Source organism: Mustela nigripes, chromosome 7 (genome assembly GCF_022355385.1).
Source record: "Mustela nigripes isolate SB6536 chromosome 7, MUSNIG.SB6536, whole genome shotgun sequence".
Lineage (NCBI taxonomy): Eukaryota > Metazoa > Chordata > Mammalia > Carnivora > Mustelidae > Mustela > Mustela nigripes.
In genome coordinates this window covers 85,584,904-85,603,571 of record NC_081563.1, presented here as the reverse complement: position 1 = coordinate 85,603,571, position 18,668 = coordinate 85,584,904, and the positions used below count along the sequence as shown (strand labels likewise).

Here is an 18,668-nt window from a genome sequence, read left to right as displayed (position 1 = left end):
AGCTCGCAGTTTAGAGCCGCCTCGGGCGCGGGGCGGCGGGGCGGCGGGGCGGCGGGGCGGCGGCGCCCGGCTGGACCGCGCTGGGACCGCGGCGCTCCCGCCCTCCGCCGGCGCCCGGCGGCCGCCCCACGTGACGGGAAGCAGCGGCGGCGGCGGCGGCGGCGGGGCCGGGCCAGCCCAGGAGCGGCAGGCCGGGAGCCGGCGGCGGGCGGCGCGGGGCCCCAGGCCGCAGGGTCGGCGCGGGACCGCGGAGGCCGGCGGGCGCCGCGCGGGTGAGTGCCGAGGGCGGTGGCCCAGTGGGGACGGGCGCCCGGTGCTGGGGGCAGCGAGCGGAGGGTGTGGGGCGGGGAGCGGTGAGGAGGGGGTGCCTAGGGGGTGGGGGCGGGGCGCGAGCCGGCAGGTGTGTGTGAGTGGGGAGGAGGACAGGTGTGTAGGCCTTGGGGGGGCGGGGGCTTGTTGGGGTGAGCCAGTGTGCACGTGCGTGTGGGCTGGGGCAGGTGTGCCGGGGCTTGGGGTCCGCGGGTGTGGATGATGTGAGAGGTGTGTGTCTTTAGGCGGGTTAAGATCCAAGAAGACCCAGTCCCGGGTTTGGGGTAGGCTTTCGGTTTTCTGGCGGGGAGGAGCCGAGGACTCCACCCCTGCGCCCCTAGCCCCGCCACTCCGTGTAAGGAATGGTTTTGTCGCTTTAATTGATGTTTCCTGGAGCTCTTGGGATTTCAGAGTTCAAATTCCGGGTCACGTTCGGGCCTGAATTGTTGCCCCTGAACTGGCAGACTGGGCAGGGGTATGCCAGGGAGAAGGGAAGAGACCTCAAGGGCTGGAAGCTGCCACCCCTATGGGATTTATTCCTTTCCATTGCCTTCTGGAGGTGCAGATGGAAGTTGAGTTCTCCGCTTGCCTCTTGTGGGTTATATGGGTACGACTTTAAAGACAGGAGCTGTAGTCTCCATTTGTCTGCCCCTGTCATTGCTTCTTCCCAGGGGATGTTGGGTGATCCTCGGAAAGTCCCCCCTCCCCCGCCCCAGCCTGGTTTTCCTGGGGATTCTATCTGGTGCTGAAATTGGGGTTCACACAGCTTCTTATTGCTAATGGATTGTATCCGGCGGGCACTGGGGTCAAAACCTGTCGGAGCAGGGTTTTATCCTTGACGAAGTGCTTGTGGTTAGCCTCCTGTCCATCCGGAGTGAGGGCAGGCGGCTGCTGGTGTGATTTTAGTGACAGGTGAAAGAACTGACAGGTATGTGAGGAGGGTCCTAGGGCAGTGTGAATGGTGACCTGAGTCAGAACTGAGGTCGTGGGTGGGCCTGCCTGTGCCCACTGCTCCCTCCTGATGGGGACTTGCATCTCTCTGTTGGTCATCAGGAAGCTCTCAGAGCTATGGTCAATTAATAGGAACTTCTGGCTGGCTACTTCCCTTGCTTTTTCCTTCCATTTCTGCTAGCCGGGCAGATTCAGCAGTCATTGAAGTGGCCTCTTTGATGTGTGGCACCGGAAAGAGTACTGACCAGAATCCCTTGGAACTGTCTGCAGTGAGCCTTCCTCGGCCTCCAGTTCCTCTACAAAACGGGGACAGTGCTATTCCACAGTGGTGATGAGCATGGAGCTTTGGGTTCATACCCTGTTCCTGCCGCTTCCTAACTGTGAGCCTTGGGCAACTGATGGAAAGTTCTGCATCTCGATTTCCTCAATCAAAACAGTAGTCATGGGGTGCCTGTGTGGCTCAGTGGGTTAAAGCCTCTGCCTTTGGCTCAGGTCATGATCCCAGGGTCCTGCCTCTCTGCCTACTTGTGATATTTGTCAAATAAATAAATCTTAAAACAAAACAAAACAGAAGTCATATTGGAAAGATGCATGTGCTCTAATAAGAAACTGCATTTGGCACAGGGCCTGGCACTTAGTAGGTCCTCGATTAACTAGTAATAAATGTAAATGAGGCTGTAAAGCTGTATCCCAGCTCTGAAAATCAGTAGTTTTATGCTCTGAGAATTTTTTTTTTAAGGTATTTATTTATTTGTCAGAGTGCGAGCGAGTGAGCATAGACAGGGGGAGCAGAAGGTAGAGGGAGAAGCAGACTCCCCGCTGAGCAAGGAGCCTGATGCAGAACTCATCCTGGGGTCCTGGGATCATGACCTGAGCCACAGGCACACCCTTAACTGGCTGAGCCACCTGGGGGCCCCTGCTCTGAGAAATTGTTAACCCGATGAATACTTTAACCTGGAGTTAGACTTATAGTGGGTTCTGAATTCCAATTGGCTGTACACATTCACAGTATACATTTTACAAAGATTTCAGGTGAAAGTTGTGGCACTGCCCCTCACTTTCAGGTCCTCTGCCTTTCCTCCTGCACTCATGCCTGGTAACAGCGGCCCTTGGTCCAAGGGCCTGTGGAGAGCTTATCCACCAACAAGGGGCTGGGGAGATGGGTTGGAGGGGGCTTCCTCCAGCCTCACCCAACCCTCCAACAACAGCAGTTTGTAAGAGGGCCTCTTCCTCTAGTGGACCAGTTTTAAAAACCCAGAACTCCCTATTTTAAAAATGCTTTTTCTAGGCCCAATTTGCAGCTAGCATTTCTGTTTAGGGAGGAGGAAAGAAAAAGTAGTTGTTACGATTTCTTCCTTCACACCAGTATTAAAAATGTGCGATCCTTTAAGAAAGCATGAGGACATTTTTCTTACTGCTTTAAGCCTCTTCATCTTGGTCTGAATCCAGTCCTCATTAGAAATACATTAAAGGAATCCTTTGTGGTAGCCAGATGTTTGGATACTGCTGGAATAATTTGGCCAGGACTCTACAACTCATCTCCTCTGTGGCCCACCTGACCCGTTTGGCTTTATTAAAAAACACGTAACTCCTAAATGAACGCAGACGTAACAAGTCAGTTCGGGGCCACCCCAAACGAGCTTGAGTGTTTGGTGCAAAAGAACAGGAGCACTCATGGAGCATGTTGTGCAATCTTGCAGATGATTTGAGAGCAAGATCTTTCCTCTTTTCTCGAGAGTCAAGTAACTGCTTTTGAGTAAATGAAAGACTCAAGAAAATGCTGAATGTAAAAGAGGACAATGGCCTAGCTTCCAGCAGGCACTCCGCAATTCTTTGTGGCTCTTTGAAGGTCCAGTATTGAGGAGATGCACTAAAAGAGATGCCCTTGAGACCTAGTGCCCTCCTGCTCCTCTTCTGTCCCCTCCTTCCCTTTCCAAATCCCTTCAGTTGTAACTGCTGACAGTATATATAGGGTGTATATGAAATACACATACATAGACATGCCGTGTATATGCATATGGTATGTGTATGTGTTTGTATGTACATAGTGTATACATACTTGAGGATGCCTGCATATCATACGTATGCATATAGAGTGTGTGTTTATATGTATAATATGCATAGTGTATTTGTGTGTGTCCATTTACATATGTGTATTTACATGTACGTGCCAAGGAAAATGATACCAGCTATGAATAATTACATAAACGTATGAGCCTTGCTACTATCAGGATGACAAAGGTGACGTTAGACACGAGCTGTGTTTTCTTCTTCTTCTTTTAGATGCACTTTCGGCTCACTGGAGCAGATTCGTTAGTGCGATAGCTAGTCTGAACACTATTTCTCTCACATGAGGGCAAAGATAACATGAAGCACTTCTCCAGTTGGGTCCTTATCAAAAGAGGAAAGTGTTGTCTGTGGAACAAGTCAATACTTTTGCTGTTGATTCCTGGCAAATTTAAGATTGAGTCACGAAGGAGATGGCTGTGAGAAAGCGGAGAACGTGGGACAGGAGCCAGCCTGGGGTACCGTTCCATAAGAATTTAAGTCACACAAGCATATATCCTGTTTTGATAAAATTACTAGGTCAGTGGGGCAAAGTGGGAGCATATATATCATTTCTGCGTCTGAAATTTGGTATGGTGGTGCTGACACTGCACCACATTTGCTAAGAGCCATTTATTTGTGACTAAAGTTGCTGAGGGGGCCGTGGTGCGGGGGGGTAAGCTGTTTGGCAGCAAGAAGGTAAGCTGAAGGATGATAAGAGGGTTCCTCTTCTGGACTCAGCATGGGAAAGTGAGGGCCCCGCTGGGAACAAGTGTCCCTGAGTGAGCTATGACAGGACATCATCTGAAGGCCTCGTACCGTGGTCGCCTCATGCTTAGAATTGTCACTTCCTTCAGGAGGACTGAATTCTCAAAGAGGATCTGAGATCAACTTGCCCCCTTCGGTCCTTAGAGTGGAAAGAATAGGGCCATGAAATCAGAAACAGGAACTGGGGTTTAAGCCGGTTTCCTCCCGTTGTAGCTGTGTAACCTTGAACAAGCCACTGAAAAATGTCTTCACGTCCATAACAGTATCCACCTCTCAGAGAACTGTGGGAGTGGAAGAAAATCATTTACATCACGTGTGTGGTATCCAAACCCAGGGCTTTTGGGGCTCTCAGGGGGTGAACGTGAGGGAATCTGCAGGGGCTGTCTTTGGTTGGTGCCCCTCCTCAGTCCACACTTGGAGCAGTCTTTACCCCGAGGCAGGCTGTATGTGCAGTGCTTAAGGGAATGGGTGCTTGAGTCAAGCTACCTGGGTGGGAATCCAGCTCTCCATGGTCATTTTGCTTTTCTAATCTGTTTCCTCATCTGCAGAATGGAATAATGATAGTACTTACCTATAGGCTCCTTGTGAGCCTGGAGATACGATTTAACAAAGAATCTGGCACACACTGAGTCTTCTAGAAGTCTTTGCTCCCTTATGGTACTGTTATTAACTACCCTTCCTCCAGAGGAGCTAGAGAGGAGTATAGGGGAAGTCTATAGTCCAGTCCAAATTTCTGTTTTACAAGGAGGCAACAGGTACAGAGGCTTGAAGTGACTTGGCCAAGTTCATGAGCAGATGTCCAAGCTGTGGCGCGCACGATCCCCAGACTGATGTTGAGAATGCCTGCTTTGGACCATTCCTGCTTGACCACAATTCTCTGGGTTAACTCTGGGGCCCAAATCCTTACCTTGGAAGCCTTCATCTCTGTTCTTTTCCAGCTCTGCTGACCCCAAACCCTACTGGTCTCCCTCAGAGCCCTTTGCCTGCCTGCTTCTCCTGAAGCTCATAGTATATCAGATTTTGGACCCAGTGGAATCAGCTCACATTTGCCCCAGTTCAGTCTGAAGTTGTCGGTGAAGAAACACCTCAAATGAGCAGAAGTCCCAAACCTTCCTCTTTGAAATGCATTTTCAGGAGGTAAAAACAAAACAAAACCAATAAACTCAATTTGTAGGTATTACTGATACACATCATTTTAAGCTAGGACACCAAACTTGAGAAAAAATCACCTCCAAAAGTAACTCAGTAAAGCAGCAAGTAGAATCACTTCAGCATAGCCTGAGGCTCTAGGGAGGTTCTGCTGGATGGCTAGTCACTTCTTGCTCTCCTCTGTCCTTGTGGGTTAGTGACACCCAGATCATTCTGAGCATCTCTTCTCCAGTTAACAAAGGAGATTCTTGGAGCTCCTTTTTCTCTGTCCAATTACTCGAAGGCAAGATAAATAAATCAATAAACTGTGATTACAGTTATCTTTTTAACTTTATATTTTGAAGTGCCTGTGGGCTTACTGAAGAGTCTGGGAAGAGTACAGAGCTCACGTATGTCCTTCCCCAGCTTCCCCTTTTGTGAGCAAGTGTGGTACAGTGATCCAAACTAATATGTTAACATCAGCGTTATTAACCAAACTTATATACACTAATCATTTTCAGCGGGTTTTTCCACTGACCTCTGTTTTCTGTTCCCTAATCCTGCTTCTGATCCAGTTTCCACACATTGCATGTGGTTGGCATGTGTCCTTGGCCTCTGACCTATGACACTTGCTCAGTCCTCGCTCTTCGTGACCTTAGTGACTCGTGAGGAGAGTCAGGGATTTTGTAGTTTGTCCCTCAGCTGGAGCTCAGCTAGTGTTTTCTCATGATTAGGTTGTAGTGATCAATTTTTGTCTAAAATACCCCAACAGCAACATGCCTCAGTTCCATTTTATTTATTTATTTATTTATTTTAAAAGATTTTATTTATATATTAGAGAGAGAGCACACAAGTAGGCAGAGAGGCAGGCAGAGAGAGAGGGGGGAAGCAGGCTCCTCACTGAGCAGAGAGCCTGACACGGGGCTCGAGCCAGAACCCTGAGATCATGACCTGAGCCGAAGGCAGAGGCTTAACCCAGTGAGCCACCCAGGTGCTCCCTCAGTTACATTTTAATTTAAGGTTGGGATGCAGTCCATGGCCGTGCCTTCCACCCCTGAAACAGCAGCGGCAACTGTGCAGAAACTTTGCCGGCAACTTTGTGCTGAAACTGTCCCTAGCACTCTGCCCGAGCCCCAGTATTTGATTCCTCTGGCCATGCCCCTGCTGAGCCAGAACAGAACTTTCTTCTTTTTCCCCATCATGTCTCTTCTTGCTTCCATGTGCCCAGTCCCCTAAGTACACTGGTATATTCCCTTGAGAATTTAGGGGAGATCTGTCAGAGGACCCAGTTGCAGTTTAAGAAGCAAAAATGTCAAGCTTTCTTATCATTGGAAAAATTGTGACTACTGAGTCTTTAAATCCTACCAAGTTTCATCTGACTTTCGAGTGGTTACTAAGATAAATTCTCTATTTTTTCCTTTGGATTTTTAAAAAAAGATTTTATGTATTTATTTGATACAAAGAGAGAGAGAGAGAGAGAGTTACTTCTGCAGACTGAAGGCCACTGTGAACGCCCATAGGAAGTAGGGATGTTTACCACTTAGTTTTTTTGGTTTTTTTGTTTGTTTGTTTTGCCAGAACATGTTCTGCCTTTATTTTTTTTAATTAACATATAATGTATTATTTGCCCCAGGGGTGCAGGTCTGTGAATCATCATTTCACAACACTCACCATAGCACATACCCTCCCCCATGTACATCACTTAGCCACCCTATCCCTACTCCCCTACCTGCCAGCAGCCCTCAGTTTGTTTCCTGAGATTAAGGGTGTCTTATGGTTTGTCTCCCTCCCGATCTCATCTTGTTTCATTTTTCCCTCCCTCTGCCCCACCTCTCAAATTCCTCATATCAGAGAGATCAGAGAGATCGCTCAGCATAACACTCTCTTGTTCTATCCACATCGTTGCAAGTGCAAGATTTTGGGGGTTTTTTGATGGCTGCATAGTATTCCTGTGTGTGTGTGTGTATGTGTGTGTGTGTGTGTGTGTGTGTACATACCACTTCTTCTTTATCCATTCATCTGTTGATGGACATCTACGCGCTTTCCATAGTTTGGCTGTTATGGACATTAATGCTTTAAACATTCGGGTGCACGTGCCCCTTCGGATCACTGCATTTGTATCTTTAGGGTAAATACCCAGTAGTAGCACTTTGTTTTTAGTAGGGACTTTGATTACGATTTTATTTTGCTAATTTAGCACAAAGCAAGCATCTGAAGGTAGTTTGCAGTGGAAGAATTTTTGCTAGCAAGATTTCCCTCTTCCCACCCAAGAGCGAGTTTTGAGTCTGTGACTTGGCTGTTCGTTCAGTCAAGAACATAGCATAGGAAATAGAGGTTTCCAGATCAAAGGAAAATGAGTGTCCAGTCCCAACTACCTGCCCTGCTTGATGCCCACAATGAGCGTGTGGTGGGAGGGAGGAGGACAGGCAGGTCAGAGCCCAGGACCCCCTGGACACCGGGCAGTAGGTTACAAGCCACTGTCCACACTGTTTCTGCTTTCTGTAGTAAGCTGACCTGAGCTGGGCTGATACCAACTAGCCAAGCCCATCTCCCGACATTTCTGGCTGGCCCAGATCCAGCGTGGGTCAGCCTCCATGGCTAAGATCACAGAATATGGTCCCCCTTACTGGTTTCTAACTTTTCCCATCCAAAATGTCTCTCAGGACCAGCCTGAAACTGCATGGCAGTCAGCAGAATGTTGTTCTGTGTTGTGGGGCCCTCCTTTCTGGATCCTTCTTCCCCACAGTGATGTGCTATCAGCTCTGCCCTCTGTGTTTTTGCTGCCCCACCTGATCACAGGGGACCATGTAATAACCCGTTGACATGGAGCCAAAAACAGCTGATGGAGCCCAGGAGGCGCTGTGTTCCCTCCCAGCCCTTTCCAAGAGCACGAGGGCGGTTGACGGCTTTGCTTAACTCCCTTCTAGGTTTGGTTTTTAGAGTTGGTTTTTTCAGTTTTTTTTTTTTTTTTAAAGATTTTATTTATTCATTTGAGAGAGAGACAGTGAGAGAGAGCATGAGTGAGGAGAAGGTCAGAGAGAGAAGCAGACTCCCCGTGGAGCTGGGAGCCCGATGCGGGACTCGATCCCGGGACTCCGGGATCATGACCTGAGCCAAAGACAGTCGTCCAACCAACTGAGCCACCCAAGTGTCCCGGTTTTTTCAGTTTTCATGAAGGTTTTCCCCTGTAATGGATATTGGTATCTATTTATGTATTCATAGTAAGTATATTTACCAGAGTAAGTGAGAAACTTCTTAAGAAACATTTTTTTTTCCATAAAAGGCAAGTCCTTTATTAAAATGGCAAAATGCAAATTTTTTAAAAGTCCTTGTTTTGTATAGAAATACTGCAGGTCACAGGAACAGTGTGACAATGCCTGCACATTTTCAGGCATTGGGTAAAAATGTACCTGCTTTCCTGTGATCAGCCAGTGTGGGGTTACGGGTGAAATATGCAGTCCCCCCATGCCCACCTCCGACCCCAGCTTTGACCCTCACACATTACCTCTCTCCATATGTACAAGTGACTACAGTCAGCAGATGGGAGTGAGGCAGTGCTTTTCACTTTAGGGATTGCTATGCTGTTAAATTCAAACAAACCATTGTGGTTAATGGTACCTCTTTCCTGACTCATGGTTTCAGACCCTTGAAAAGGTGCTCAGAGAGTGGTTTTGGCTTAGGATCCCTCTTCACAACTGGTCAGTTTGTAGAGTCGCTTGGATACTCACAGACTTAGATCTTGGCACTTTCCAACTCAAGCAACTAGCAGACTCAAGAATTTGGAATTGAATGTAGCCGGGTAATCAGGAAACAGGGTCTACCAGGGACTGATATGAGGAAGTCAATAGCTGTAACTCATCTTTATACTAGGAGCAGAAAGGCTGCCTGAGGTTGGGTTTTTGAGGGCTGCCTATCTTATGCTGAGTTTGGAGTTTATCTGTGAGGCAGCAGCATACTTTCCAAAACATTTTAAGGACAGTGACAACATGGTACTGTTTTAGGCATGAGGTCCATGTTCCTGCCCATCCTCCTGTATGGCTGTGAACCTGGCCTGACTTCAGCCCAGACATTGGGATGACTGTTTGATCTCTGTTCACTTATGATGGATTGCCAAGAAACTCAAAAGAAATTAATGTAAATTGAGAAAAATAGCAAATCTGACTTTTGACAGGTGTCCTTTTCAAATGTAGACGAAGAATGAATCTTTAGCTTGTTATAGGAAGGCACCTGCTATAATAGGGCTGTCCTACCCATTGGTGAGTTTTTGAGTTTTAACCCTCTGACGTGATCTCTGGTGCACATAGAGCTGACAGGGCTCTGAAGTGGTGGTTTCATTTTATTTTATTTTTTTAAGATTTACTTATTTACTTATTTGACAGAGAGAGAGAGAGCAAGCACGCACAGGCAGGGGGAGCTGCAGAGGGAGGGAGAAGCAGGCTGCCCACTGAGCAGGGAGCCTGATGGGGGGCTAGGTCCCAGGACCCCAGGATCATGACCCAAGCTGAAGGCAGTCACTTAACCGACTGAGACACCCAGGCACCCGAGTTTGTTTCATTTTAAAGTGTTGCTGTAATTCTCCAGTGGGAGATGTTTTTGCAGACACATGGGACACCTTATCCATCATGAAGTTGCTTACATATTCTATGCACATTCTGTGACAGCAGCTAGCAGAGTGTCATTCTATTAGTTCAAGAATAATAATGAGTGATAAAGATCTCATCTTAATCAATGTCACTTTATCATAGCATTCTTATAGCAGAATGTATTTCTGTCTCAGATCAGGGGTCTATGTATGTGTTTTTTACCTATATAAACATACACACGAACACACACAGATGTATTTTTTTTCTTTAATCTTATAATGTTGCACTACAAGCCTGTTTCTACATCGAGATAATCTCTTTCAAACATTGTCTTAGTCCATGTTTATTCTTTCTGTGTGACTTTTTTTAAATGAGTCCTGGCCTTGGTGGGATTTAGTACAGAGAAAATGAAGAGGGAGCAAGGTACTTTGTAATTCCAATCTTGAACTGGTTCAAAAATAAGAGTGGAGATACAGTTGACCCTTGAAAAACATGGGTTTGAACTGCATGGGTCCACTTATACTTGGGTTTTTAAAATTTAAATACAGTACTGAAATTTTTTTCTATAAATGCAGAACTATAAATTTTTTCTATGTATACAGTACTCTTCCTTATGATTTTCTTAATATTTTCTCTAGCCTACTTCATTGTAAGGATACAGTATATAATACATATACAAATATGTGTTAATCTACTGCTTATATTATCAGTAAGGCTTCTGTTTAACAGTAGGCAACTAGAAAGTTAAGCTTTCGGGGGAATCAAAAGCTACACGTGGATTTTGAATTGTGCTGGGGGTTGCTCAAGGGTCAGCTGTGCTTATGTGGAAGGTGAATTGAAGCTGGGGAGAGGTCCAGGGGGGAAGAAGCTGGCCTCCTGGGAGCTGGGACCCCAGAGGATGCGTTTACCTTCTTGGGCATCCCATCATGTGTTAGTATTTTCCTCTGTCTTTAAGAATCTAGGGGGATTTGTGGGAATCACTGATAGGCTGACTGACGTATATTGGACTTTGTAAATATGGGTACAATGTAAAGTAAGCACTGGATTTAGATGAACTTAGAAATTAGAAGTAAACCATTTATGTCTATGATAAATGTTTTCATTCAGTGAAATTTTTTTTAAACTATTTTTTAAAAGATTTTATTTATTTATTTATTTCACAGAGAGAGAGAGAGAGAGACAGAGAGAGAGATCACAAGTAGGCAGAGAGGTAGGCAGAGGGGGAGGAAGGGAAGCAGGCTTCCTGCTGAGCAGAGAGCCCAATGCAGGGTTCAAACCCAGGACCCTGAGATCATGACCTGAGCCTAAGGCAGAGGCTTAACCCACTGAGCCACCCAGACGCTCCCATTCAGTGAAATTTTAGACAAGCAACGTGCATTTTGTGAATGCTTCTAGGTCTGTTTCCCCAGTAGGCTGGTTTGAGGAAATGAGAGGATTTTTAGTGGGTGTGTGTATGCACACATATTATTTAATTACTGTTCAGTACACTTAAAGGAGTATTTATGGAGTATTTATAGTCTGAATTAAGATATAAGGAATAATAATAAAAGCAACCTCAGTTTGGGGCACCTGGGTGGCTCAGTCAAGCGTCTGACTCTCAGTTTTGACTTAGTTCATGGTCTCAGGATCTGGGATCGAGCTCTTTATTGGGCTTCATGGTGAACAGGGTGTCTGCTTCAGGATTCTCTCTCTCTCCCCCTGCCCCTCTCCTCCAATAAATAAATAAATCTTAAAAAAATAAAATAAAGCAACCTCTGCTTAAGAAGCAGAACATTACTAATACTTTTGCAATCTAGCCTATCCTTACTCTCTATCCTGCCTCCCTGAATTTTTGTTTATCATTCCCTTACTTCACGTTATGATCTTAGTATATATGGCTGAAACCCTAAACAGTTTATTAGAGGGACTGTCATATTTTTGAGTCTTACAGAGCCTTGCATATCATTCAGTGTAGAGTACTCTGCAGTTTACCCCTTAGCTGGAGATCTGTCCTTGTTGGTAGCTGCAGCTCTTTCTCTCCTGCCGTTCAGCGCTGTGTCCTGTCCACGGATCGTGAGCTGCTCCCAGTGTCCCTGTCTCAAACAAGATTGCAGCCAATGATGTTCTTGCTTATCACCTGGTAAACATAAATTCTGTAAGCCACGTGCCTAGAAGTGGGATCGCTGGCTTACTCCTAATGTCAAGGTCTTCTCCATGGTTCCAGAATGGTCTTGCCAGTTTAGAAGATTCTACCAGCTCCGTAGAGAGTTCTCATTGCTCCCATGTTCTTGCAAGCAGCTGACATCATCGGACTTCAAATGTCTTGTTGGTTTCACGGTATAAAATGAAGTCCCATGGTCATTACAATTTGCAGCTGCAGATGATGAATCAGGTTGAGCATTCTTTCATGTCTGTTGGCTGTTCATGCTTCTTCTGAGAGACACATGCTCACAGATTTTCCCCATTCATCTATGAGATCGCTGTTACTTTATTTCTGCAGGAGTTCCCTGTATCATCCAGGGATTTTTTTTTTTTTTTTTTTTTTTTGGTCATTTTCTTCACAATGTCTTTTAAAGAACAGAGGTTTTACATTTTAGCATGAACAAAGTTAATCCTTTTTTTCCTGGTCTTTGTACTTTTTCTTGCACCTTATTTTGGAAATTCTTCTCTACCTGAAGGTCATAAACATATTTTTTCCATATTTTCCTCTCAAAGTTTTAAAGTTATGCCTCTCATTCTTAAGGATCTTAATCTATCTGGAGTAATTACGATCCATGGTAGAAGGTAGGAATTGAGTTTCTTTTTTTTTCTTCTATGCAGGTATCCAGTTGTCCTGTACTGCTGATTGTTATTTTTTTTATTAACATATAATATATTATTTGCTTCAGGGGTACAGGTCTGTGATTCATCAGTCTTACACAATTCACAGCACTCAACATAGCACATACCCTCCCCAATGTCCATCACCCAGCCACCCTCTCCCTCCCCGCCACCTCCAGCAACCTTCAGTTTGTTTCCTGAGATTAAGAGTCTCTTATGTTTTGTCTCCCTCCCTCGTCCCATCTTATTTCATTTTATCCCTCCCTTCCCCCCACCCCCTGCTCTGCCTCTCAAATTCCTCATATCAGAGAGCTCATATGATAACTGTCTTTCTCTGATTGACTTATTTCGCTCAGCATAATACCTTCTAGTTCCATCCACATCGTTGCAAATGGCAAGATTTGGGGGGTGGTTTTGATGGCTGTATAGTATTCCATTGTATATATGTACCACATCTTTATCCATTCATCTGTTGATGGACATCTAGGTTCTGTCCATAGTTTGGCTATTGTGGACATTGCTGCTATAAACATTCAGGTGCTTGTGCCCCTTTGGGTCACTACGTTTTTATCTTTGGGGTAAATACCCAGTAGTGCGATTGCTGGGTTGTAGGGTAGCTCTATTTTCAACTTTTTGAGGAACCTTCATGCTGTTTTCCAGAGTGGCTGCACCAGCTTGCATTCCCACCAACAGTGTAGGAGGGTTCCCCTTTCTCCACATCCTCACCAACATCTGTCGTTTCCTGGCTTGTTAATTTTAGCCATTCTGACTGGTGTGAGGTGGTATCTCACTGTGGTTTTGATTTGTTTTTCCCTGGTGCCGAGTGATGTTGAGCACTTTTTCATGTGTCTGTTGGCCATGTAGATGTCTTCTTTGCAGAAATGTCTGTTCATGTCTTCTGCCCATTTCTTGATTGGATTTTTTGTTCTTTGGGTGTTGAGTTTGATAAGTTCTTTCTAGATTTTGGATACTAGCCCTTTACCTTATATGTCATTTGCAAATATCTTCTCCCATTCTGTCCGGTTGTCTTTCAGTTTTTTTGACTGTTTCCTTTGCTGTCCTGCACTGATTATTGAACATGAAAGATTCTGCATACAGCCCATGATAAACAGTGCCGCTCTCGTCAAAGTGGGAGGTTCCGGGTGCACACATCTGTTCCTGGGAGCCTGGACATGTTTTCTTGGATTCACTTCGTACCAGTACCCCGTTATTTTAATAACCATAGCTTTATGTCACACTTTATCTTTTGAGTCAAGTCTCCTTTCCTTATCTTTTCCAGAAGTGTCTTGCTTTTTTTGAAAGGCTCTTCTCTGCCAAATGACTTTCATAATCTTCAAGTTGAGTTACACGCACATTTACCAGTGAGGATTTTTACTGAAATTGCATATATAGACCCTAAGTGCATAGCCCAGTGAATTTTGACAAATCTATGCACCTGTGTAAGCAATATGGAAAACAAAATCTAGAATGTTTCTGTCATCCCAGAAAGTTTCCTTGTGTCCCTTTCCATTTGGTCCCCCTTTGTCTCCAAGGTAAACATTGTTTTGATTTCTGTTGCTAGAGAGGAGAGTTGCCTACTTTTGAACTTCATATAAATGAACATATACCAAATGTGTCTCGTTTCTTTCATTCGGTGTTTTTGATTTCATTCATATTGTTGCTTAGCAGTAGTAGTTCCTTTTTACTTCCAAGTTATGTGAACACCCCACTCTGAAATGGATACAAATGAGTAAAACTGAGCTGTTTCCTGTTTGGGGCTATTATGAATAAGGCTGCCGTGCGTGTTCTGGTAAAAGTCTTTTTGCAGGTATTGATTATATACTCGAGAGAACTGGAAACATTCAGAGTGAAATTATGGAATAACAGTGTAAATGCATGTTTAACTTTATTTTAAAAAGTCTTATTTCTGTGAAATAAGTCAAGCAGAGAGAGTCAATTATCATATGGTTTCACTTACTTGTGGAGCATAACAAGTATCATGGAGGACATGGAGAGTTGGAGAGGAGAAGGGAGTTGGGGGAAATTGGAAGGGGAGGTGAACCATGAGAGACTATGGACTCTGAAAAACAATCTGAGGGGAATGAAGTGGTGGGGGGGTGGGAGGTTGGGGTACCAGGTGGTGGGTATTATAGAGGGCACGGATTGCATGGAGCACTGGGTGTGGTGCAAAAATAATGAATACTGTTATACTGAAAATAAATAATGTAATTTTTTTAAAAAAAGTCTTATTTCTGCAGTGATGACACCATTTTGTTTAATTGAAATGTAGTTGACATACAGTATTATTAGTTTTAGGTATATAATGATTTCACAATTCTATACATTACTCATTGCTCACCATGACAGGTGTAGTCACCATTTTTGCCATACAGTGTTACTACAATATTATTTTTTTTAAAAAGATTGTATTTATTTATTTGAGTGGGAGAGAGAGAGGAGGAGGAGCAGAAGGGGAAGGAGAGGGACAAGTGACCTCCATGCTGAGCAAGGAGCCCAGCATGGAGCTCTATCCCAGGACCCTGAGATCATGACTTGAGCTGAAGGCGGATGCTTAACCGACTGAGCCACCCAGGTGCCCCTACAATATTACTGACTATATTCCCTATGTTGTATCTTTCATCCCTGTGACTAGTTTATTTCATAACTGTAGATTTGTACTACTTAATCCCTTCACCTATTTCACCCGTCATTCCAATCCCCTCCCCTCAGGGAACCTCCAGTTTATTTTGTGGTTCTCTATTCTTTTTTGTTTGTTTGTTTTTGAGGGGTTGTTTTTTGTTCTTAGGTTTTGTTTTTTGGATTCCATGTGTAAGCGAAATCATATGGTATTTGTCTTTCTCTGTCTAGCTTACTTCAATTAGCATAGTACTCTCTGGCTCCATCTGTGTTGCCATAAGGTCTTTTTTATGGCTGAGTAATATTGTAGTATGTATATTTTATATAGATATATACAGACATATATGTAACATATATACATATCATGTCTTCTTTATCTATTTATCTATCAATGGGTGCTTGATTGCTTCCATATCTTGGTTATTGTACATAATGCTGCAGTAAACCTAAGGGTGTGTATATCTTTTTGAATTAGTGTTTTCATTTTCTTTGGGTAAATACCCAGTAATGGAATTACTAGATTGCATGGCATTTTTATTTTTAATTTTTTGAGGAACCTTCATACTGTTTCTCATAGTAGTTGCATCAATGTTCATTCCTACCAACGATCCATGAGGGTTCCCTTTTCCGCACATCCTCACCAACATTTGTTATTTCTTGTTTTGATACTAGCTGTTCTGACAAGTGTAAGGTGCATCTCATGGCGCCATGATTAGCGATGTTGAGCATCTTGTCATATGTCTGTTGGCCATCTGTACTACTTTGGAAAAATGTCTGTTCAGGTCTTCTCATTTTTCAACCATATTATTTGTTATTTTGGTGTTAAATTTTATAAGTTCTTAATGTATTTTGGATATTAACCCTTTACTGGATATATTACAAATATCTTCTCCCATTCAGTAGATTGCCTTTCCATTTTGTTGATGGTTTCCGTCACTGTAAGAGCTTTTTATTTGGCATAGTCCCAATAGCTTATTTTTGCTTTCATTTCTCTAGCCTGAGGAGACCTATCTAGAAAAATGTTGCTAGGGTTGATGTCCAAGAGATTATTATCTATTTTTTCTTGTAGGAGTTTTATGGTTTCAGGTCTCACATTTAGGTCCTTAATCCATTTTGAATTAATTTTTGTGTATGGGTATAAGGAAGTGGTCCAGTTTCGTTCTTTTGCATGTAGCTGTACAGTTTTCCCGACACTATTTATTGAAGAGACTGTCTTTCCCCCATTGTATATTTTGCCTCTGTTGGCCATGTAAGTGTGGTTTTATTTTGGGGGCCTCTGTCCTGTTCTATTGATCTATGGGTCTCTTCTTGTGCCAGTGTCATACTGTTTTGATTACTACAGCTTTGTGGTATATTTTGAAGACTGGCATTGTGGTATGTCCAGCTTTGTTCTTCCTCAGGATTGCTTTGGCTATTCAAGGTCTTTTGTGGTTCCATACAAATTTTAGGATTATTATAGTTCTATGGAAATACTATCAGTATTTTCATAGGGATTGCAATGAATCTGTAAATTGCTTAAAAGTATGGACATTTTAACAATATTAATTATTCTAATCCATGTCTTTCATTTGTGTTATCTTCAGTGTGTTCCATCTGTGTTTTATAGTTTTCAGAGTGTAGGTCTTCTACCTCCTTGGTTAAATTTATTTTTTGGTATTTTATTTACAATGCAATTGTAAATGATATATTTTTAAAAATTTCTTTTTCTCCTACTTCATTATTAATTTATAGAAATATAACAGATTTCTCTGTGTTAATTTTGTACCCCTGTAACTTTACAGAATTTATTTATCCTAATGTTTTGCTTTGGTGGAGTCTTCAGGGTTTTCTGTTTATAGTATCATGTCATCTGCAAACACTGACAGTTTTACTTCTTCCTTACCAATCTGGATGATTTTTATTTATTTTTCTTGTCTGATTACTGCAGCTAGGTCTTCCAATACTGTGTTGAATAGAAGTGGCAAGAGTGGACATCCTTGTTTTAGTCTTAGAGGAAAAGCTTTCAGTTTTTCACCATTGACTATGATGTCAGCTGTGGGGATGGTACCATTTTATACAGCTTCCAACAATGTATGAGATTTTTAGTTTTTCTGCGTTCTCATTATCATGTAGTGTTGCCAGTCTTTTTAATTGTAACCAGTCTAATAGGTGTGAAATGTTATTTGATTATGGCTTAAGAAAAATTTTCCTGATGACTAATAGTGGTGAATATCTTTTCATTCTCTTATTGGTCACTCATATACCTTCTTTTTTTCTTTTAAGTTTATTTATTTTAGGTAATCCCTACACTCATTTTGGGGTTTGAACTCATAACCCCAAGATCAAGAGTCATATACTCCTCCAAACGAGCCAGGCTAGAGCCCCTCATATACCTTCTTTTCTGAATTAAAAAAAAAAAAATGTTTGCCTCTTTATTGATGGTTTGTAGAAGTTTTTATATATTCTAGATATGAGCCCTTTGCTGGATGTATGTATTACAAATTTTCTCCCAGTCTGGGGCTTGCCTGTTCATTTCTTTAATGGCATCTTTTAGTGGACACAAGTTTTTAGCTTTTATGAAATCCAGTTTATCAACTTTTTTTTTATGGTCAGTGCTTTTTGCATCCTAAGAAATCTTTATGTACCCCAACGTCTCAAAGATATTCTTCTGTGTTTTCTTCGAGAAGCCTATAGTTTCAGCTTTTACTTGTAAAAATTATTTGATGTAGCTCAAATTAATTTCTGTATATGGTGTGAGGTAGGAATATTTAAGGTAAATTTTTTCCCTCATAAGGTTATCCAGTTGTTCTAGTGTACATGTAGGTCTAATTTTGGACTTGATCTTCTGTTCCATTTCTGTTTGTCTTTCCTAATATCTTAATTACTGCAATTTTATAGTAGTTTCTGAAATCAGTTAATGTAGGTCTTTCAAGTTTCTTCTTCATTTTCAAGATTGTTTTGATGATATAGGTACTTTAATAGCCATTTCAATTTTAAAACCAGCTTGTCAATTTTTGCAGAAAACTCTGCTGGGGTTATTATTTAGTCTTTCTTAATGTCGGACAATAAGATTTTGTTTTTCTCCATAAAGATCTTATACATCTATGTTAGATAATTCCCTCATACTTAATTTTTTAATATGATTGTAAATATCTTTTTTGGAAGATTAAGTTGCCTAATTGTAGATGGAAATGCAGTTTAGTTCGATAAGTTGATTTTTAAAAAATTAAACAAAATTTCTAAAATTTTAATTATTCTAAAAGATTATTTGTGAGTTTCCATATAAACAGTAATAACATCTGTAAATAATTACAGTTTTATGTCTTTGTTTACAGGTTTTTATAACTGTTCCTTAATGGGCAGAAACTCCCAGTACAATGTTAAATAGAGATGGTACATTAGTTTGCTAGGGCTGCCATAAAAAAATACTATATAGAGTGAGTGACTTAAACAACATAAATTTTAAAAATAAATAAATAAACAACATTT

The 18,668-nt window shown here is 42.7% G+C and overlaps 1 protein-coding gene across 1 annotated transcript in view; it reads left to right on the top strand.

Annotated features, from left to right (window-relative positions):
* Positions 1-215: 215 nt before the first annotated feature.
* The window catches only part of TGFBRAP1 (transforming growth factor beta receptor associated protein 1), a 72,980-nt gene continuing 54,527 nt past the window's right edge, over positions 216-18,668 (top strand). The window contains exon 1 of the mRNA XM_059406364.1: positions 216-272. The gene's annotated coding sequence lies outside the window, so the exon portion shown is untranslated. The remainder of the gene's footprint in view (positions 273-18,668) is intronic.